Source organism: Rhinolophus sinicus, chromosome 2 (genome assembly GCF_057876585.1).
Source record: "Rhinolophus sinicus isolate RSI-liver-muscle chromosome 2, RSI-T2T, whole genome shotgun sequence".
Lineage (NCBI taxonomy): Eukaryota > Metazoa > Chordata > Mammalia > Chiroptera > Rhinolophidae > Rhinolophus > Rhinolophus sinicus.
In genome coordinates, this window is record NC_142502.1 from 55,475,592 (window position 1) to 55,499,152 (window position 23,561).

General features: G+C 35.2%; 1 long non-coding RNA gene and 1 pseudogene across 3 annotated transcripts in view; one reads left to right on the forward strand and one right to left on the reverse strand.

The window, feature by feature from the left end:
* Positions 1 to 23,561, reverse strand: part of LOC109453591 (uncharacterized) — an 876,632-nt gene that overhangs the window by 711,348 nt on the left and 141,723 nt on the right. The gene's annotated exons all lie outside the window — the stretch shown is intronic.
* On the forward strand, positions 14,171 to 23,295 carry LOC109453590 (large ribosomal subunit protein eL34 pseudogene; annotated as a pseudogene).

Here is a 23,561-nt window from a genome sequence, read left to right on the forward strand (position 1 = left end):
GCTAGACACTGGGGAGAAACAATGGATAAGACTGTGCCCTCCTTTTCTGAGCTGAAAGCTTGGATGGGGAGACATGTACTGAACAAATAATCACAGAAATAAATATACAATTAAAATCGTGATAGACATAGTGGAGGACAAGTAAAATGCCAGATTACACTGGGAGACTGATTTATTTAGATCAGGATTCAGAGAAAACTTCTCTGAAAAAGCTATATTAGGAGAAACCTGAATTATTATGAGCCGGCTATACAGCCAGGCAAAGGGACAAACTCCAAGTAGAGGGAACAGAATAGGAAAAGGCCCCAAAGCACTAAGGAGCTCAGCCCCCTTGGGGAAATGTAAAAAGGGACATGTGGCAAAGGGAAAGGGAAAATGGATCATAATGAGGCTGGAGAGTTATACAGGGGCCAGATTATATAGGAACAATTACAGACCCAGTTAGAGGGTTTTAGATCCATCATCCTAAATGTATTGCATAAACATTGAAGAGCTGTAGCAGGGAGTGCTACTTTTTTAGAAGATTACGCAGGCTACTCTATGCAGAATATGTTGATGGGAAACAAGAGGAAATAAAGAATCAAGTTTGGAAGCTTCCACAGTCGATGGGATGGGGGAGAAAGGATATTTGCTAAGAGTACAATGATGATAGTGGACATTTGAAGAAGTAGGCAGATTCAGAGTATACGTATTTTGGAGATATAGTCCAGAGGAATCAAAAGAGAGGTGTAAAGATTTACACACATTTGCTATCATACAATGCCTACAAATTATGTATTTTCTATAACTGCTAAGACTCAGGAAGTTATCTTAATGCCGAATCACCCCTTTACCTTTTGCCTAACTGTTCAAGTAGAAGCTAATTTGCTTAACTTTACACAACAATCAGTACAGCATGACACCCATTTTTATGGTATCTTAAAGTCATTTGATAAAGTTTTACCTAACAAGATTATGGCGTTCTTAGTGAATCCGCATTGTAAATATTGAAGGAGAGTATAAGAGACAGACTTTTAATTCAGCTCAAAAGAACAAACCTGACATTCTCTTTTAAATGGCACTTTTTTCCCAAAAGGTGATATCAATTTTGTGTCTGAAACATAAGCCTCATAAAATTAACCTCAAGTACAAGCTTCCAACAACCACCAGTATCCCCAACTTCAGTGAAACACATCTCTAAGTTTGCAATGAGAATATAAAGGCACTGTAACATTTCTACATGAAACATGCAGGACTTTTAAACACACATAGGATGCAGAGGATGAAATTGAAAAATAAAAACAGCTTAATGGTCAGATTCATACTGCATTTGCATATGGGAATATAAAATTCCTTGGTCCTAAGGTACGTACTCAGAAAAAAATCAAATGGGAAAAAAATTAGTGTTAAAGTCACATATTTCCTTTAACTTTAAAGATCATGCTAATTTTTCTCTCTCCTAGAAAGAATGTCAACTGAAAAAAAAAATTTTGAATTACATAGTTGCAGATCTTATTTTTTATGTTTTCTTTGTTAGAAAATGGAAAGACATTTTTAAAAGAAAAAGGGAGGGGAATGTAGTCAAGAGGAAAGAGATTCCAAAAGAATATATATATATATATATATATATATATATATATATATATATACACACATACATACATACATACATAACATACATACATACATACATATATATGTATATATGTAAAGATCATACCTTCTCTATCAACCCACAATTCCTGTTTCAACCTTGATCCTTTCCTTCATGGCCAATAAGCACTGACCTAGTGTAAAATAGTGTAGGAACAGTTCATGCATATATGACGGATAAAATTCAAGCTGCACCTATTTGGGGTGTTTTTATCATTAACTGCTGTTGCATAAACTGAACATACAATGGGCTGTGACACTGGATAAATCATTTGTTTCCACTTGTTATTGATGACATTTCATAACTCGTTTGGGGCTCTGCTTTGCCCCGTCACTCGTGAGTTATGAAGTCATCAATCATGGCTCGGAATAAATGATTTATGTAAGTCGCCCTATTGTATATTTTAGGTACAGTATACCATAAAACACACACTATTGATTTCTAATAGTGTGGCATTACGTTTATCATGTGTTTGTGAGACTGTAATCTTGTGACATCTGATGCAATAACTGAATATGAAATGTCAAAATAATTTAGGAGAAAAAAATGCACAAAAATAATTCAGAGAATTCCTATTTTTATTTATTTTTTTTTCCTCCCACCCCCCCAAGATTCCTATTTTTAACTAGTGTCTTGCTAAAACAATTTTATAGATCTCCTTGAATTAAAAACATACTGTTTTAAGGAAAGGGAGCTGTAGTTAAGGACATGAAGTAAACATATAAAGTCATGATTAGGAAAAGTACTACCAAGAGAGACCAGAACCTCTGATTGGAGCAAATGCCATCATGAGTGACACACCTCAGTGAGACACTGAGCACACACCCCCTCCCCTACTGAGGAACATTTTGCATATTACACTTGAAAGGATCAATGGCTTAGTAACAAGGATATCATGAAAATAGGAAAAACTTCTTCCAGCCATCTTTAGAAAGGAAGGAGGTAGGGCAGGGAGCAAAAAACAAACTGATTATTTTCATAGGAAAACTTAGCCCCTTTAATTATAACTCAAGTTGAGTTTGCAAAGAATCCATCAGAAAGTTTAATTAACATATTAATTGAAAATAAACATAAAATTATCAGAAAAACACAGTACTCTTATTTGAATGGAGTTCTTTAAAAAGGATATAGCATCTTAAGAGATTAGAAAAATTTTATTTGACTTCTTTCCTATTTCATCTGCCAATTGACTTCCATTTTTCTCCTGATGAGCTTAAAACTATAAACATGATTTTTAAAAAAATAAAACTACAAGGAAATGCAAAGAAATTTGAGGGAGGCAATCAAAAACACATTGAAAATCAAACCTAGAATAAGAGCTTCAAAAATCCAAGAACTTTCAGTTATTTGCAATTACGAGAGTAATTGCTATTTTAACATGTTTTGCTTGTTCCGAAGAAACTTCGGTTCGTAAGCTGAAATTCAAGGAGTTTAAATCACAGCAAAATCTTTTAGGAGCTGATCAAGACTAAATATACAATCAAAACAACCTATTATCTACATATTTTAGTTGATTAAAAAAATAAGGTACCTCTCTGAGCACTATTACACAGAAGTTGTTGACCAACTGTGTTCAGTTCCCAGTGATGATAAAAAAATAACTATTTCACCTGAAGTATGAAGAATTTAGGTCACATATAAAGAAAGTTTTCCTTTTCTTACCAGAAAGTATTAAATATTGACATTAACTATTGAGAATAGTTGTAGAATTATATTTGGAAATATTTAATAGTAGTTTCACTTTCTAGAATGGTTTAAGATTTGTCTTACTCTAACAGCCAAATGTTGCATTATCAATTCAAAATGACTTCTCACAATTATTTTCATTGCTTAATTCTATCATGAGGCTAATTAATTAAGAGCACTGTTTTATAGAGCAACAGCATAAGAGGAATGAGGATTTCAAAAGTGAGAGTTAGTACATTTACCATTAGACAAAACATAAAAAAGTGAGTCAGAGGTCCATGATTTAGCTAAAAATCCTTAGTTTAAGTCCAATATTACTTAGAAATATTTCAGTTTTGAATATTTATTCTTGGGTTTTTTCTAAGTACTTTAATTAATTATAAGATTCCTTAATTTATGGTCTTGAATGGGCTTTAAGGAAGTTCAGAAACTACGTAAAATGGTATTAAAAATTGTATATGATGAGTGCAGATGCATATTTCTGGGAGTTCATTACATTATTAAACTTTATTTGCAGTCCAGGTTCAAATATATATATATACAATTACAATTACAAATCACTTATTCAAGAGGCTGTCATTCATAATTGAGTCTATTATCCATCTTTCCAAATTGTTTATAAAATTAATTCCATTTTTTAAAACTTCCTCTCCCACTCTTCCTCCCCCTCCCCCTGCCCCTGCCCCTGCATCTCCTTCTCCCTGTCTCTTGTGCCCTTTATTCTATTCATTTTGTCAACTGGTCAGAAGAAAGTATTTAAACTCAGTGGTTAATTTTGCTAACTTTCAAGTGCCTTTGGATAACAGCTTGGTTATAAATTCAATAGTTTGAACTTGTCAACTAAAGTCACTTTTTTTCATGTGTGCAGATATCAGTTAAATGTGATTTCCCTTCTTCCCCACGTATAATCAAAGAGTAGCTGCTGCTTAAATATGGGAACTCACATATGGAATCAGAATAGTCATTTAAGAAAAAAACAAAACTCCTTTTCTAAAAGTCAGGGTAAACCTTGTTTTAATTTCAATTTTTACATTTTTAACAATAAAATGTGATGAGATATGGGAAGATTATAATTTGATATGAAGAGGCTACACAGAGAAGTTGTCAATATAAATAGGAAGCATCTTTGCCGATTTGTACAGTGAGTGGCACGTGATCAATACAGGATATTGGGATGGGGGGGAGAGAAAGAGAGAGAGATGGAGAGAAGAGAGAGGGAGGGGTAAGGGAAGGGAGAGAAAGGGGGAGAGAGAGAGAGAGAGAGAGAGAGGAGGGGGAAGGAAGGAAGGAAGGAAGGAAGGAAGGAAGGAAGGAAGGAAGGAAGGAAGGAAGGAAGGAAGGAAGGAAGGAGAGAACCTGGTTTAATCAGTTCAGAGCTGTTTTAATGTGCTTGTTCTCAAACACTAGAAATGCTGATGGAGCCCCAGCCTATAGATGTGGTCGTGTACCAGACTGGGTATTAAGACACGGAGGACTCAGTGCCAGCGCTGCTCCTGACTCATTAGTGACCTCAAGCCAGTTAACCCATCTGTTGTTTTTCAGAAGGTGATGACTTGGAGACTGCCTAGCAATTGTTCCGCATTAATGGGGTGATAGTCAAAGAAAGAAGCCTGGGGCAGAAGCACTTCAGTGTAAGGAAACCAGGATTTGCTCCTCTGCCCAATCATTTCGGCACCACTGCTCTTTCAGGGGGCTTCCTGCCATGGTTGCTCCCTGATCCGAGTACCCCATGCTGCCAAAGCCACTGCAGGGGGTCACCTTTAACAGACAACCTCATTTTCAAATTTCCAGACCACTAAATCAAATGAACCAGTGCAAGGGTGATAATTTTGACGTTGCCAAAGAGATGCATAGAAGAGATGCTTATCTTGGGAAGAGAGAATTACAGCAGGAGTCTCGCTTTTTGATGAATGGAAAAGAAGTAGATCAAAAAGCAGCTTCTTGAGTTTAGGAATTACATAGATTTTAAATTGTGTTTTGCTTTACATCAAATTGGATTAGATTCCTTGAATCTTCTAAGTCTTTGATCCAGCCCATTTCACATTTACAAATTAAAAAGCAGCTTTGGCAGTGAAAACCCATATAACATCCAACAAGAAAGCTTTGAGGGGCATATGGACAAGTTTAGCCTAGAGGCCCATCCACTTGTGCAGTGTCTCATACCAACATGTTTGTACTTTGAGAAAACATACTCAATTCCTGTAATGCTAAACATTCTTCAATAGACACACGTTCATTAATAAAACAGATGTATATACGTGTCTATATTCTTTTATACTGTATCATGTTTCTGAATCCAATAATAATTTATTTCATTGGAATTAGTATCCATATATAATTAAGAAAAACAAAATTTTAAGGTACTGGAAGTGTCCAAATGCAGACCAATTAAAATATTAACCACATTTCAATCAAAGTTAAAATAAATGAGTCATGTCATATATTTGAGAGCTTAACGTGTCCATGATAACTAGACTCGCCCTATATGATCAAGCGGAAATGAGAGCATGAGCAATAAAAGAGGAGGAGGGCTAAACATTCAAATCTAGAACTTAGACAACAGTAAATTTGGCCATGCAGGAATTTTAAAAAGAAAATCACCTTATGTGTAAGCAGGAAGTCTGAACCAAAAGGAAATCATCCATCCAAACCATAGAGACTACATCAGGCATAGCTTCAGAAGCAAAAGGATCATCAGCTACCCCCCCACAGAATCTGTCATCATAGCACACTCCAGCAACTTCCCAGCGCCACCACGTGTGTGCAGGGCGTCGTCAACAGGGTTGGAGAAGCACCACTGTTCTCCAAATAGTGCTCACTACGTGAACGCTAGCATGAATCAGAAACACCGTGTGTGTTCCCTGCAGTCACTGCTGCTTAATCCGCTTACTCTAACCCTTCCCACCTTCACACTGGGTCATCTCTCACGTAACCGACACATTTCTTTTTCAAAAATCTTTTCTTCCATGAAGGTTTATAAATGCCTTATTGATTTTTCCCCACAAGGCCAGTCAACCTCTGGCTTCACAAGAAGAGTTGAATAAAGTGCCGAATCCACTGCTGTTTCCCTACCTACATAACTAAAATACCACTAACCAGTTGGTTCTACTGACTGGCCTAGTCATAGAATAGCCTTCATTAGTCTCAGGGTCCCCAAAGGACAAAGACCTTTCTGTGCTCCTGCCTGACTACAAAGTTACAAAAACCATTGGCCAAATAATTACATGGCTGGTTTGAGTCTTACCCTGGTCTCAGTCCTACATGCAGGAAGAAAAACAATCTTGATGTAGCATTTGAGAACATTCTTTCAGTATATGATTGTCTTTTCAACAAGTCAGTTAATCAAAAAGGATTGTGTTGTATATCTCTTGCATTTTTTAAACATGTTAGAATCAAGGTTATAAACTTAAAAATATTTTTGTCTCTCATTTCATTCATTCATATATTTTCCAGTTTTTGAAAAAACATTTTCTTATTTTTATTATTATAGGTTATTTATTATTACATTGCTTTATGGGTCATTAAATTTTTATGTTACTTCATAGTTTTAATTCTTATTTTATCTATATTATTTCATCCATAACTTATTCTTACTTTCCACTTTCTTTCTTTAAATAAAATTGAGTTTTCAAAAATGACCCTGCATTATTTTTCCTGTTTTAAAAATTAAATAGTATAAAGCAAAAAAAAAAAAAATTATGCACGTAAACTAGATATATAGTGGTAAGTAGTAAATGGGCCTATACAGTTGCAAAGTTTCTACATTTTACTTAGAGTAATACAATATTGACACTAACTAAACTGTAAAAACTAATGATGTCTACTGTAATCCCTAGATTAACCATTAAAAATATAAAAATGGAATTCTAAAAATTCTAAGAACAATTCTATAGTCTAAAATAAGCCAGCAAAGGAATGAAAAATAGAGAGGAGAAACAAATTTTTAAAATGGTGACCTAAATCTAAACACATCAATAATTACATTAAAGGTAAGTGGATTAATAATTCCAATTTAAAAGCATAGATTGTCAGAATGGATTTTTTTTTTTCAGAATGGATTTTTTTAAAAGCAAGACCCAAGTCTATGCTGTCTAAATTAGATGTATTTTAAATATCAGGACACGGATACTTTAAAATTAAATGGATGGAAAAATGATACACCATTGAAACAGTAAGCAGAATAAGGCTGGAGTGGCTATCATAGCAGCTTTATTTATATTAGAGAAAAACTGAAAAGCCTACATTCTGTCAAAAGAGGAGTGGATAAACAAACCAAGATTCATCCATACAATGGAACACTATTTGGTAAAAAACAGGAGTTGACTATTGATATACCCAACAGTATAAATACATCTTAAAAGTATTATGCTGAGTGAAAGCTTTACACAAAACAGGACATATTGTGTGATTCCATTTACATTCCATTCTAGAGCAGGTAAAATTAATCTGCGATGGAAAATATCAGAACATTAGTTGTTAAGTGGATTAGGTCAGGGATTGACTGAGAAAGGTCATGAGGGGAATTTCTGGGTGATGACAGTATTCTATAGCATGATCATGGGAATAGTTACAAAGGTAGATGCAACTGTCAAAACTCAATGACAATACACTTAAAAATTGTGCTTTTCATTGTATGTAAATTTTACACCAAAAGAAAAAACTATAAACAAGTATGGAACACTAGTTAATACATGTATGTTAGGTGTTAAGGGGGAAATGTACTAATGTCTGCACTTTCATTTGAAATGCATCAAAAAAAATCAATTGATATAGATATTGATTGTGGAGAATAAACATTTTTCAATATATTCTTGAACCTTTCCTGCTGTGGGAGAAGACTGTAAACTGTCCCTCCAAATCTTTCTCCCTTACATAGAGATAAAATTGTACCAAACTATTTGGCTGGTTAGATGGACCACATTTCCCTACTTCCTTTGCAGTTAGGTGTGGCTACCTGATATTGGACAGAAGTGACATGTTTTGTCCTGGCCAATGTCTTAAGACAACAGATCAACCTTCTCAATGTTCCTTCCCCTTCCTTCAGAATGCAAACAGGACACAGTGGAGACTCACCACACACAAAATGATATCCTAGGGGATAAAGGAAACACAAGGTTGAAGAAACTTAAATTCCTGAATGTTCTTGTGGAGCAGAGCTACCTAGCAAACTAGCTTTCCTATAGTGTTACACGAGAACGAAATAAATTATTACTTCGTTTGAAAAAAAAAATCAATTGAAAAATATAGGAATAACAAAATGGATAGATATGAGACAAAGCATTATAGTTAAATGTTAATAGCTACATCTAGTTAGTAGGAATATGGTGATCACTATAAGAGTCTTTCAACTTTTTCATGTCTGGAATTTTTCTAAACAAAAATTATAAAACTACATATTCAAATAAAAATAGAAGAAAGTGGGATTGAGGTACACAGATGGCTAAATTGTATCTGCTTTATTCTTTAAAATGAAGAGACAAAACAGTGTGTAGCAAATAAAACAAAACATGATTTTAAAGATACTAGTGTAGGATTCACAGCTATTAGTTCTGTTATTTTTTCTCTTTTATTTATATTTTATTCATACTTGAAATATTTCATAATTTGATTTTTTTATATAAGTGGAATGAATGCAATGCAGAAGAGGTTGAAGGGCAATAAACTGAGTCTTGGAACTTGGAATTTTAGTCTCTACTCAGTCATGAACTGTCTGTGAACCTGGTGCAAGTGATGAAATCATCCTGGGCCTCAGTTTCCTCATTTGTAAAATAAGAGAGTTGAATTGAGTAATGTATGAGACATGCATTTTCATCTCTATAATTCTGTAAACCTAAAATAGGGAAAAATAAACAAACATGCATGTTTTTAGGAATTGCCTCCTGGAAAAATGTTACACATGAGCCAAAATACTCAAAAAGTTAATCGTACAAGCATTCAGATAATAATTTTGTGTATCAGGGAATCATTACCTTTTTAACTTTACCCAACCTACACTCCATAAAGTAATTTGTAAGTAGGTGGGAAATCATATTACTGAAGAGCTGCAAGTCCAGAAATGAAAAAGAACAAAGTTTAGTTTTTAAGATATGATTTCTACTATGTATTTATTCTTCCAGTAACTTGGGGTCTTGGGAATTCCATTTTAAGCCTTATTTTGTCATCTCTACAACATTGGGATGAGCGTCAACGACCTTTATGAACACTGCAAATGCTTCAAATAAATGGAAGGATGTGGGGACAGAGTCCCAGAGAGCAGTTTCCAGGCTGTCGCCCTCACATGGGGAGGTGCTGGCTCGGGTAGCGAATGACCCTCGACTGTCATTGGTTGGCCATCAGCTGTAACTGGTTAGCCAATTGGCTACTGATGTAACTGCGGGGCTGCGTTGATTGGTTGGTTGGTTGGCAGGCAGAGAAGAGAATGGTGGACTGCAGATCATGTGGATGCTACTACTTGTGTCTCCCCTGGCCCCAGAGAGAATATAGTGGTATGACTCCCCTATCTATGGCTCTATGGGTGTTCCTTTTTGGCCTAGCCATATGCTGCGTTCTTATGTGGGGATCAGGACCAGAGGCCACGCAGGCCGCCCTGCACGACAAATGGCACAGGAAGCAGGGTCCCCCACATGACAAAGGATAAATTATGCTCATGAACTGGAAGGACTAATAGTGTTAAAGAAAATTATAGAAATAAAAAAGTGGGAGGTCTCATTCTACTTGATTCCAAACTATACTACAAAGCTATAATAGTCAAAATAGTATGGTACTGGCATAAAAACAAATACATTGTTCAATTGAATAGAATAGAGGGCTCAGAAATAAATCCTTGCTTACATGGTCAATTAATCTTAGGAGACAAAGGAAGCAAGAATATACAATGGGGTAAAGACAGTCTCTTCTATAAGTGGTGTTGGGAAAACTGAACAGGTACACAGAAAAAACGAAATTGGACCACTTTCTTACACCATATATAAAAATAAATTCAAAATGCATTAAAGATTTAAATGTAAGACCTGAAACCACAAAACTTCTAGAAGAAAACAGGCAGTAAACACTTTGACATTGCTGTTTCTGGATATGTCTCCTCAGGCAAGGGAAACAAGAAAAAAATAAACAAATGGAACTACATCAAAGTAAAAAGTTTTTGCACAGTGAAGAAAACTATCAACAAGACGAAATGACAACCTACTGAATGGGAGAAGATATTCACAAATGATACATCCAATAAGGGGTTAATACTCAAAATATATAAGGAATTTATACAACTTACCCCCAAAAAAATCCAATTGAAAAATTGGCAAAGGACATAAATAGATATTATCAAGAGGACATACATATGGCCAACAGATATACGAAAAGATGCTCAACATCACTAATCACAAGAGAAATGCAAATCAAAACCAAAATGAAATATCACCGAACACCTGTCAAAATGTCTATCGACAAAAAAAATCAACAAATAAAAAGTGCTGGTGAGGATGTGGAGAAAAGAGAACAAACAAAAAGTTCAGGCGGGATGGTAAATTGGTGCAGTCACTATGGAAAACAGTATGGTGATCCCTCAAAAAATTAAAAATAAAGTTGTCATATGACCCAACAATTCCACTTCTGGGTATTTATCCAAAGAAAACAACAACAAAAAACTAATCAGGTCAAATAAATGAGGATAAAAACATGTCTACTATATTTAGCAATGTGAAGATCCACTTATATATTTCTGTATAACACACAATTCCAAAATTTAGTAGCTAAAGGAAGAGGGGGAGGGGGAGGGAGGAAGGAGAAGGGGAAGGGGCAGGGGAAGGAGAAGGCAAAGAGGAAAAGGAAGATGAAGAAGAAGAACACTGCCTGATCTAAGATTGTATAACTAGAATTCCATTTGGGTTAAATATCAGTGAGTGTGTGTAACTAATCTCTGACCTATCTTCCCATTAGTGTACCTCCATCTAAACATCGTACTAGGGAGGAAGGTGAAGAGTTTACTGTGCAAAATCTTTGTAGAATACTGTGACTTTTTTGAGAGCCACAAAAGAGTACTGTCATTCAATCCCCATCAGAGAGTTACCCTGAATTGGTATTGCTAAGGAATTACATGCAGTGGATAAATTAATCTTGCAAAACTACTGGTAACAAAAATTTCAATGTAGCATTCTGGGATGCAAACACAGGGTACTCCTAGAGGTCAAATAATGTGCTGCCATGTTACCTAATACAGTACCATCTCTGCAGTGCTGACATCATGCCCAAATATGTACAGAGAAAGTAGTAGGACACAGAAAAAGCATGCAGATGTCATGTTAACAAAGAAAAGACAGGAGCAAAAAGAGAAAATGATGTATTTAATGTCAATACTTACCTGCTACTTAGTAATTCCATATCCCTTTAAGGAAGGTGCACTACTAACTTGAAACACTGTTTTTGTTTAGCAACTGCATTAGACATTTAAGAATTGTCTTTCTGAGCCACATGCAAAAGAATGAAACTAGACTGCTGTCACCATGTACCAAAATAAACTCAAAATGGATCAAAGACCTAAACATAAGACCTGAAATAATAAACTGCTTAGAAGAAAGCATAGGTACTAAACTTATGGGCCTTGGGTTCAAAGAGGATTTTATGAATTTGACCTCAAAGGCAAGAGAAGTAAAATCTAAAATAAATGAATGGGACTATATCAAACTAAAAATCTTCTGCACAGCAAAAGAAACCATCAACAAAACAAAGAGGCAACCAACTAAATGGGAGAAGATATTTGCAAACAATGCCTCCAATAAGGGGCTAATATCCAAAATATATAAGGAACTCATACAACTCAACAACAAATAAACAAACAATCCAATTAAAAAATGGGCAGAGGACCTAAACAGACACACAATAAGACATACAAACGGCCAACATATGTATGAAAAAATGTTCAACTTCATTAGCTATTAGGGAAATGCAAATCAAAACCACAATGAGATATCACCTCACCCCAGTTAGAATGGCTATCATCAACAAGACAAATAATAGCAAGTGTTGGAGAGGCTGTGGAGAAAAAGCAACCCTCATACACAGTTGTTGGGAATGTAAATCAGTACAGCTGCTATGGAAAACAGTATGGAGTTTCCTCAAAAAAATTAACAACAGAATTACCATATGACACAGTAATGCCTCTCCTGGGTATCTACCCAAAAAATCTGAAAACACTTATCTGTAAAGATATATGTACTCCGATGTTCACTGCAGCATTATTTACAGTGGCAAAGACATGGAAATAACGAAAGTATCCCTCAATAGATGATTGGATAAAGAAGATGCGGTATATATACATAACGGAATACTACTCTGCCATAAGAAAAGTAGAAATACTGCTGTTTGCGACATCATGGATGGATCTTGAGATTATTATGCTAAGCGCAATGAGTCAGACTGAAAAAGTCGAGAACCGTACTTCACTCACATGTGGGATATAAAACTGAAGGCAACAAAGAAACAAGAGAAACAAACAAACGAAACAAAACCTCATAGACACAGACAATAGTTTAGTGGTTACCAGAGGGTAAGGGGAGAGGCGGATGACAGAAGAAAGTAAAGGGGGTCAAATATATGCTGATGGAAGGAGGAAGTGACTCTGGATGGTGAACACACAATGCCATATATAGATGATGTATTATAGAATTGTACACTTGAAACCTATGTAGTTTTGTTGAGCATTGTCACCCCAATAAATTTAAATTAAAAAAAATTGTCTTTCTGGCCACAAAATGAAACTTATAAGTTCTGTCATCTTCTTCTGAAATATATATATATATATATATATATATATATATATATATATGTATATGTATATGTATATGTATATGTATATATATATGTATATATATGTGTGTGTATATATATACATATGTATATACATATATATGTATACACACACGCACACACACATGTAGGAGAGGAGTTGTTTTTTTATCCTTGAAATTCCTGCACTCTTCAATTCTTATCTATGCAATTTATCTTCTTCATCATCATAATTATAAATCTTTTAGGAAAAGAAAGGATGCCTACAAAGTAACAATTACTTCTACTTCTCAAAAAAAATAAAATAAAAGGCAGCTTTCCCCCATTAGAGCTATGCTGTTCCCAACCATTTCTTATTCTGTGAACATCTTATCATGAATAAAAAGTTACTAAATCTCATTTTTAGGGCAACATTTCTTTCCTGACAGACAGATCTTTCAAAGTTTCTAATATCTTCTCCTTTCTCAAAACTTGAAATGTATGTCCATGGAGAAATTTATCTTTTTTGGAAACACAATGTTTTATGGAGAGTTTTGCTTTTTAATTATACTGGGAGCAATTTATTTTTCTTCTTTGCCTCCTTAACATTTTCTCAGTTCCTTGTCCTTTCCTTTCATTTCTCTTCTGAGTTTTCTCATTTCTTATACCTAACCTATGTTTATCACTTCTCAATGGCTTAATATGGTTAACATTTAAATCTTCCCAAAGGAGTCTAGTAGGAATGCATTCTATATGCCAAAAAAAAAAAAAAAAAAACTTTTGCCAAAGAAGCTAAAGAGGAAACAAAAGGATTTGAAGGAACAAATCTATTTTTCTGTCATTATGTGCCTGAAAGGAACCCGCCATCTAGAAGAAAATCTATTTAGTTCTACAGTATAACTGATTATGTATGAGTTAGACCAGAATCACTAATTTTCAAAAAAAACAAACAAACATATTATGCTATAGAGTAAAGCCATCTTTCATTTTTAAGAACTGATGTAAGTTTCAGGTAGCTATAAAGTCCATTTGCCCACCGTATACAATAGTTTTAAATAAGCTAAGAAACCAAAGGTCATGAAGAATTAATTCAGAATGATCCAGCATTTGACATACCATCATAGGCTGACTTACAATACAGCCTGTAACAAAACGAGGCTGTCCCAAGCCCCTGGTAAAAGAATTGCATACCTTTCTACCAAGAAGGTTGGGAAAGCACCAAAATCTGCATATGGTGTGTGCCCAAGCTGATTTCAAGTTCATGCTGTGAGACCTAAAGTTCTTAGGAGTTTATCTAAAATGGGGGAGGGGCAAGGGAATGTGGTTCTGTGTGGGCTAAATGTGTCTGTGACAGGATCAAGTGTGTTTTCCTTATAGATGAGCAGAAAATCATTCTGAAAGTGTTGAAGGCACAAGCACAGAGTCAGAAAGCTAAATTGAAAAAAAAAAAAAATGAAGCTTCTTTGAGTAATAAAAAGAACCGAAAAGCTTTAAAAACAAAAAGAAAACTTGGGGCAGCCGGATGGCTCAGTTGATTAGAGTGTGAGCTCTGAACAACAGGGTTGCTGGTTTGATTCCCACATGGGCCAGCGAGCTGCATCCTCCACAACTAGATTGAAGGACAATGACTTAGAGCTGATGGGTCCTAGAGAAACACACTGTTCCCCAATATTCCCCCATAAAAAATTACGAAAAAAAAAGTTGAAGACTTAATAGAGGCCACATCCAACAGATATTAGGCAACAACAGGTGGAGCTTCAGGTTTTTGCTCAATATTCTACATGCCCATCTCTAGTTAGTCCACATGCATTGCCACAAAATTTGAATGCACTTCTATAGCACTGTTTTTAAGCCCCAAGAAAGATATAAATTTAACAATAAACATTAACTAGAATGGCCCCATGGGAAAAAAATTGTGTTTGTTCCTCAATGAGCCAGCAGGGCCAAAGTAATTGGCTCTCCCAGAATGAATCTATAAAAATCTAAAAAAGAATGTTAATATTTCTGTGACTTATATTTCTTTGATAGGGAGGAAGGATGGGCACATTCCCTGGGTTTCTCATACAGCTTTAAGCTGTGGGTGGTGGGAGTGGTGGTGAGGGGGGGGCATGGGGGGAGGTGGAGAGCAGCATGAAGACATCTTTCCTAGGGATATTCTAAAGGTTGTGGGATTTCTGGGTTATCAGAAACAAGATGAAACTATTGTCTAGCTCCTATCCCCGTTTCTTACAGACATACCCACTTTAAAAAGGAAATTCACGTTCTTCTAACATGGCAGTGTGTAGGAGATAAGTTCTGTTATCCACACACAGCTTCCTCTGAACCTCTCTAAACTCAAGTTAATAGTAATAAAGATAATTTCTTTATTCCATTACTTTGGGGCTAAGAAAACAGGAGAATGTAGCTAAAGGGGCAAGAGGGTGACGGGGGCGGGGTGGAGATCGCTTGATGTGGCTGCAGGGCCTGTGTGCATAGGTGAGGCAGGACAGGAAGACTGGTAATCAAAATCGTCAGAACTGGGAATTACTTTTTCTGGGTGAAGTTGCCAGATCCCTTCCATGTTGGTAAATACGCTCATTTTAAAGAACAATTGTCTTGGTAATATAATAAGTTGTGTGGCCTAATTATCCAAAAATGGTTACAAATGACTAGGTAGTCATTCTATTTTATCATCAAGCCAGAATCCAGTAAGAGTTATTTTCATTGTTTTATCGTAATATTGGATTCATAATCTTTTTACTAGACATCTTTCTCCTCCCTCCCTACTGTTTGCACAAACAGTTCCAAAAAAGGAACAAACAAATCATACGAAGGGAGCTAATTATGAATCCAGAAAAAAACAAACACGGCCATTCTTAGAGACACATAGAATCAAAAAGATAGATTGCTTGAAATGCTGTATTGCCATATTTTAAAGTGAAACTATGCTGTACTACTAATGACAAGTTAAATAGAACACAACAGGAGCATTTACAGTCCAATTATACTATTAATGAAAAAATGAACTATTTCCTCAATGTCACAAAATGCTGTTTTCCAAAGAGATGTATGCATTCTCCTAGTGCATAACTATGCCTTCTAAACAACTTATTTTCTGAAACATGCTGCTAACAGTGATTGTTGATAGAAATTGTGTTTACAAATTCTAAAAATGCCGGTTAGTATGTGAGTTATACTCTTAAAATAAAACTTAAAAGACTAAACACATTGCAAAATATGAGGGACTCATATGGAAGAATTAAGCAGTCGAAATCATATGTAAACATTTCTTTCTCTTTTCCTTCATATGAGCAAATACAATACGGCTAAATATGAAATTCTATGTGTATTGTCTTTCTGCTCACAGGTCAAGTGACCCCTGAGGTATATGGCTTTTCTCTCAACTAGCAGTACAAAGCAAAAGCACTTTTCAGACTCTTGTCTAGACGTTCAAGCTTGAACTCACCACTACTTGACACAAATTAAAAGCTGGGTTCATAGAAATGGCGTTTGTACAGAGCTGTCTAAATTTTATGGAATCCCAGTATTTCTTTAACCTTTGTGACATCTAACCCTGGATCAGGTTAGAACACTAGACATAACCTGAGCCTTTTCCTACTGACAAGCTGCAGAACTTTTCATCGCACAAATGTAACTAATTCATCAATGTCAATTGTCAGAGAAATACTGTAAGCTTGGTGAGGGTAGGGGCTATATCTCTTGCTCTCTATCGTTTTCCACCCATTGCAGTGTCAGGTAATACATATGAGACACTCAACAGATGACTATTGAATGAATGAACAATGTTAGACTTGCTTTCACTGACCTGCTTTACCAAGATGTTGCATAACATATAATTAATTTTCATTATCTAATATGTGTGTCGACCATAGGCTAAAATTAAAGAACATATTTCCCTGAATGACACAATGTTCTCTCTGTGAAGACCCAAGAGATAAATGTCCCACGAGCCTGTGTACCTGGAATAGTTGTACATTTTCCAAAGAATATTCTCTTGAAGCTGACTCTGTGCATCTTGGAATTAATTGTTTCCATCTTTGTATTGGCTGTTAGAGAGCCGAAGACATGCGGTCCATGTTCAGCCAGTACATAGGGCTCCACGGTGGCCATGTGGTTCCACAGTTACATACCATGTTCCACTGTCCCTTCTCTGGCTTTCCTTTGGCTTCATGTCCCTCACTTAGTCATAAATTTATGTTATGTATCTTTGGAAGCCACCTTAATTTCTTTTTGAATCAAGGGGAGACATAAATAAATTGATATTTTCCCCTTCATGTAGAAGTTATTAACTTTGCTGAAAAAGAGAAGGGGCGAAGGAAGACAAAATATAGACTTTGGCAAAGTACAGCTGATTTTAAGAGACCGGGGGGATACCTTGTGAAGAGAAGATACTATTTCTATCCCACATTGTATACTTTCAGTTTTATGTACAGCACAAGGCAATTGCACAATGCCAACTCTTTTTACTATGTCACATCCATTATGTTAATGCTACAAAGTATTTAAAAATGAAAAACAAAGGAATATAACTGGACCAGAAGAAGCTTAGCTTTTACTTATGGTCAGAAAATTAGGTACAAGAAAAACTGATGAAACTGTAAACATATGTGGGAAACACTGGTACCAGGTAGAAAGAATGACCTCTTGCTGTTGAATTATGTTTTGAGAAACAGGGTCCCTCCTCCCACCATAATCCTCCCCTTTGCAGAGTAAATTGTCAATTTTTCATGCGAGGTAAGTTCTTGGGAGACAGAGAAACAGACCAAAGCTAGATAAAAGCAAATCATCACAATTTTTCTAAAAATTAATACTTGTGTTGAAAGTTATTCAGAAATGCAGTTGTACTGTATCATAATCTGGAAAAAATGATAACAATAAACCTGAATATAGAATATTTCTATGTTTGCTATTGCTACCCTGACATCTACATTTCAGGTATATTTAACTAAAAGGAAGAAACAATGACAGAGGAAAACACACACACACACACACACTGTCATTTGCCCCCAAATAGCAAAGACATCTCTGCCACAAGAACCATGCCCAGCTCTACTCCAGGTTCAGGTGGAGAACTACTGTCAGTCTATGTTAGCACACCCTGTTTAAATTCTGTACGTCTTTATAAATGCAGTTATCATTACCATTGTTGCCTTATCACTCTCATGATTGCTCTCTTTCAGTCAAGTACAAAGGCAGTCTGAATATAAATGTTTTGTCATAAAACTGCTATTCAAACAATAAAAAGGGTTATAATAGTAGTAAAAATAATTTACCCCCAAGGCTGCCACATAGGCTGGCAGTGTGCAGATTGAGGGGCACAAAAACACCTCCAGTCATCATCTCACTGTCCTCTGAACTCTTCTGCCGCATCTGTCCCCGTATCTGCATGGTGTTAAAGACAGTTCAGACACCATCACATGGCTGGGAGATCCAGAACCTTCTTAGCATATGACTTAAGAAAAGATGCAAGCTATCGTTAGCAATATTATCATTACTGTACTTCAGAGGCATGGGATAAATTAGATTGAGAGTGTGTATCTTTCAAAGAGAGTTACTTTTTAAGTTTGTTAATTTGGGGACAGATGGATAAACATGTAGTGGATATATATATACATATATACACACACACACACATAATGTACACACATATACACACATATATATACCATATGTACATACACACATATATTAAACATACACATATCACATGTACACACATCTATCTATATATTATATATACACATATATCATGCATACACACATATCACACACCTAGATCATGTACACATATATATCATGTGCACACATAACACATATATCCTGTATATCATACATACACATACACATACACATAATCTTTATTCTGCAAATGCTTTGTTGGCATCAGGACTGGCTGTGCACTGCCACCCAGGGGCTGCCTACAACATTTTAACGCCACTATCTTGACAAGAGGCATTCCAAGTCATTACAGAACGCATCCTGGACAGCCCTTCATGGTAGCTGTTAGCATTCCCATTGCACTTTCCTGCGGCTTTGGTGTCATTCCCCATAGCATGAATGCTCACTGCAGAGAGAGGCAGAGGAAAGGAAGAGAGAAAAGAATGCCTAACGAGCTAAGCACCACCTAGAAGGAAACAAACAAATTATACTGACAAGGCTGACAAGAAGGAATATGAAAGAGGGAAAGAAGACACGGAGGGGGTTTATCGGAGCTTCATGCCTACTGCTCTGGGTAAATATCCCTCCTTGCAACAATAAAGACAAATAAAGTACAAAAAAAGGATAAAGCAGATTACAGACCTGGCCGGTGTTTGATAAATGGCACTCTACTTCACTGTGCTTATTGTGTACTTCATACCTCACTCCTGAATATGGAAGAGAATTTTATTAAAGATTTAGCCACGGTGGTGGTGGTGACTGGCTCACAGTAATTTTCCTACAAAGTAGTTTAATCTATCACAGGGCAGACAGTGCACCTTCTTACCATGTATCATATCTGTCTATTGAGTAAGTGCTATCCAAATCCAATTTCTTTTCATTTTTGGAACCTGTGATGCATATTCAAGATACACTTTCGTTTTGTCTTTGTCCTAAATTGGGTGTTGTATGAGAAGTGGGAAGGAGGGGGACAAAGTGATAAAAAGGAAATCTGCACTATATGGTTTCTATATCATTCTGGTCAATTTTTTGTATTTTACAAAACTAAACTGCATAATTTCAATGGCATATAATATTGGTCACATGTGGAGTCACCAAGACCTTTCATATTTATGGATATGAATATGAAGCATTGCACCACTGATTATGAAATGAACTTAGAAAATCATTACAGTCAAGTTCCGGTTTTGAGCTTTGTGGAGCACACAGGGGTTGTTCCATTCAATAATGAGGTGACTTGTGCAATAATGGGGAAACCGTTTCGACCAAAATCATTCTGCAGTTCATTATGTGGTAAAATGTAAATCCAGAAGTGTCATAAGCAAGGTACCTTCAGAGTGCTCTGTTATGGAATCACAGAAATTAGAAAAGCCCCATGAGGTCACTCACTTCATCTTCTCCTGGTATCAGAGTGCTCTCAGCAAAATATTTTCAAATATAGCGTCCATGCTCCCATCATGAGATTCTATTATTTCTGCTTTCATTGCATTGCTTTATTTCACTATGATGAATTGTTTTCTAACCTGACAACTGTTTCCTTTAAATGTTATTGGTCTTTTTGTAACAAACAACTAATTCTGCACTTGCCCAACTGTACCATATCCTTTCCACTACTATTATATACTGCTTATAGACTCTCTTTAAAACTGACCTTACACATATTTTTTTTTTAATTATGAGACTAATCTGCATATATTTTGGCCAACAAACTTATATTTAGAATCACAACTATTGTCTTATAGTCCCTTGGAGGACCCAGAAATCCCAGACACAGTCAATTCCCTTCTACCAGCAATTTAAAAGGTACATCTTTTCAATTTCCAAGCTGTTCCACCCTCAGCAATGTGGACCCTCTCTTATTTGGTCCCAAATCCAAATATAATTTTAGAAAATATTAAAAGTAATTCTTTATCACGGACTCTTTGAACCTTTTCCAACCTTGTCCAAGTCCTTCAATTTAAAGATGGAAAAATAATTGAATCCCAGAAAGTAATTTGTCTGTATGGTCAAACAACTAAGTCATTTATATCTAGACAGGAGAGAATAGATTTTAAATCTAAAAGACCTAGTTTCAGATCCTGCCTCTGACGTTAACTAGTTCTGTGACCTTGGGTAAACCATTAGCTTTCTGAGCCTCAGTTACTTGTCTGTAAAATGGAAATAATAATGCTGAGCATGTTATAGGAATCATGTATTTAAAATATCATCACAATGCCTAGCACACACTAGTGCTCAATAAATAATATCAATTAGTCACAGAATTTTAACATAAATTAATATAAATTCATACTGTTATATGATCTTTATGTATGTTTCTGTTTTAAAATAAAGTGATTTTTTTCATATTATAAAAATAATACATGTAGCGAAGGAAATTTTCAGAGTACAAAAAGAGAAAAAACATAATTCATAGTCCTAACCATTAAGGAATAATTGCTTTTAATATCATGGCAAAAATCTTTAAAATATTATATATATGCATATATATATATAATTATTTCATATAAAATTAGCTGAATTATATATACCGGGGGTGCCTAAAAATGTATACAAGTGGACACTCTGGTCAGTGTTGCTCAAGCAGTAGTTCGCCATAATCAGAAGTGTCTGGATGCTGACGGTAACCACTTTGAGCTCCTCTTGTAATTGCACACGTCAAATGTTACTTGTATTCATCTTTTGTTACTGGTATATACTGAGAATTACAATTTTAATAGTTTTTTTCCTTTCTTAAAATGTGTATACATTTTTTGGCACCCTCTGTATGTATGTATTTTATATATATATATATATATATATATATATATATATATATATATATACATTATGTGCTATTATATGATATTATATTATGTATATATTATATTATATATTATGTATATATTATATATATACATTGTATGCTATTATATGCTATTATAGCTATTATATGCTACTTTATATCTTAACTTTTTTCCCAGTTATAAATAGTGAGTATTTGTCCAAACCATTATATTCTTTTGAAAACACATTTTTTAAGTTGCATATCATAGGGATTTGTCAGTACTTAAACTCCTCTCCTAATCTAAAATATTTATACTTTTCTCAGTAACTCTGCAAAAAGCCTCCTTTATTTCTATGAATTCCTTTTGAATTAGAATTTTCTGTCATTCATTAAACTAAAAACTCCTTGAAGCCACAGCTCTTGTCCAACCCTCTTTTGATTTTACTGCCAGCAGTGTGGATATTCAACAAAAACTACTCTAAGAAATATGTGCCTATCGATTAGTATGCAACAAAAATACTTCCCCTTACAAACACTGTGAAACCAATTCTTAATGTGGAATTCAAACTACTCTGATTTCTTTATATTACCATAATAAATTTTGCATGGAAAATTTAATAATTACACCAATTATGCCCCCCTCTGGAAATTTCCTCTATAAACTATAGACCTTCATAAATATCAACAATCAAAGTAAATTCATCAATTAAAGTGTTTTGTTAGTCACTGTAGTGCCTGGATGACTAACAAGAAGAGATAAGTGGGTTGGCAACTGGAAAACTGTCCTATTTCACAGACATTGCAAAATTGCTCACATCTTTTAGATATCATCTCTTAAAACACCAAAACACTAACATTGATTCATATTTCTGATAGGTGTTTCATATTTTAAAAAACACATTTATCTTATACATGTATGTGATTTGGAGATTTAAATTTATAATGGTAAATGAAGAAATCCAACATTTAAAATAATTTTAGATTTCATGCATGCCACCTGCACTGGTTTTGGAAACTTCCAAGATTAATTGGAGGGTAATTTTGAAGTTAGGTCATTTGAATAACAAAGAAGAAAACACCAAATTACATCACGCTGAAAGAGAAAAAGAACAACCAGAAAGTTGACCATTTTAAGAACAATTGTAATTTTCCTTGGGGCAGGGGCGGGGGAGTAGAATGGTCAAAATATATACTCACTTTGAGGAAAAAAATGATATATAAGCCTTTTCTTTTAAAAAATGATTTTAAGTGTGTGCTTACACATGTTAAACTAATGCCTTAAGATATTACCTCTATTCATTGCCTTCAAATTCTTTCTAGCCTGACTATTCCAAAGTAAAAAGGCATTCTATTAGCAACAAAAGAGTTTTATTTTTAATACTGTTGTATTTATATTCAAAGCAGAGTATTTATAAGGCATGAGGCACCGATTATAATGAAAGATGTTAGTGCATTCTGGAAACTGAGTCTTTTGATCCACTCCTTTAAGATGCGTAAGATGAATTCACTAAATACAGAAGCTTCTCACCAAAAGAGAAGATTAAGGCTGATTTAAGTATAGTGATATAAAGATGATTTAGACATTTGTAAACTAAGTTTATTTTCACACTTCTAAATAGAATCAGTTACCAGGGTCAGCAGTACAATTAAACAGTCAGGTCAGCAGCTGCCATTTTACGCCTTGCGCAAGACTCCACGTGCTACCACACAGCGCCACCTGGCAGCCGGATCAAGAACTGTGTCACTGTGGCCGCCTGAGAATTGTCACAAATTTGTCCAGTACACTTTGTTCTTCTGAAAGTCCCCAACTGAAGTTGACCTCATTTTCCTCATTAAAAATGGACACATTCACATACCAAGTTTGAAAATTTGGGGGTTTTGCTTAGTTGGTTTCTGTTATTTGTACTTTTTAAGCATTTTAATTTAGAACACTTCATTTTCAAAGGACATCTTCACTGCAGCTGATCACAGCTGATGATGATGAATGTATCTACATTTTCAAAAATAATTTGTCATCAGTTTTCATGGAGATTATCACAATAAGTTAATTTACAACAATGACAC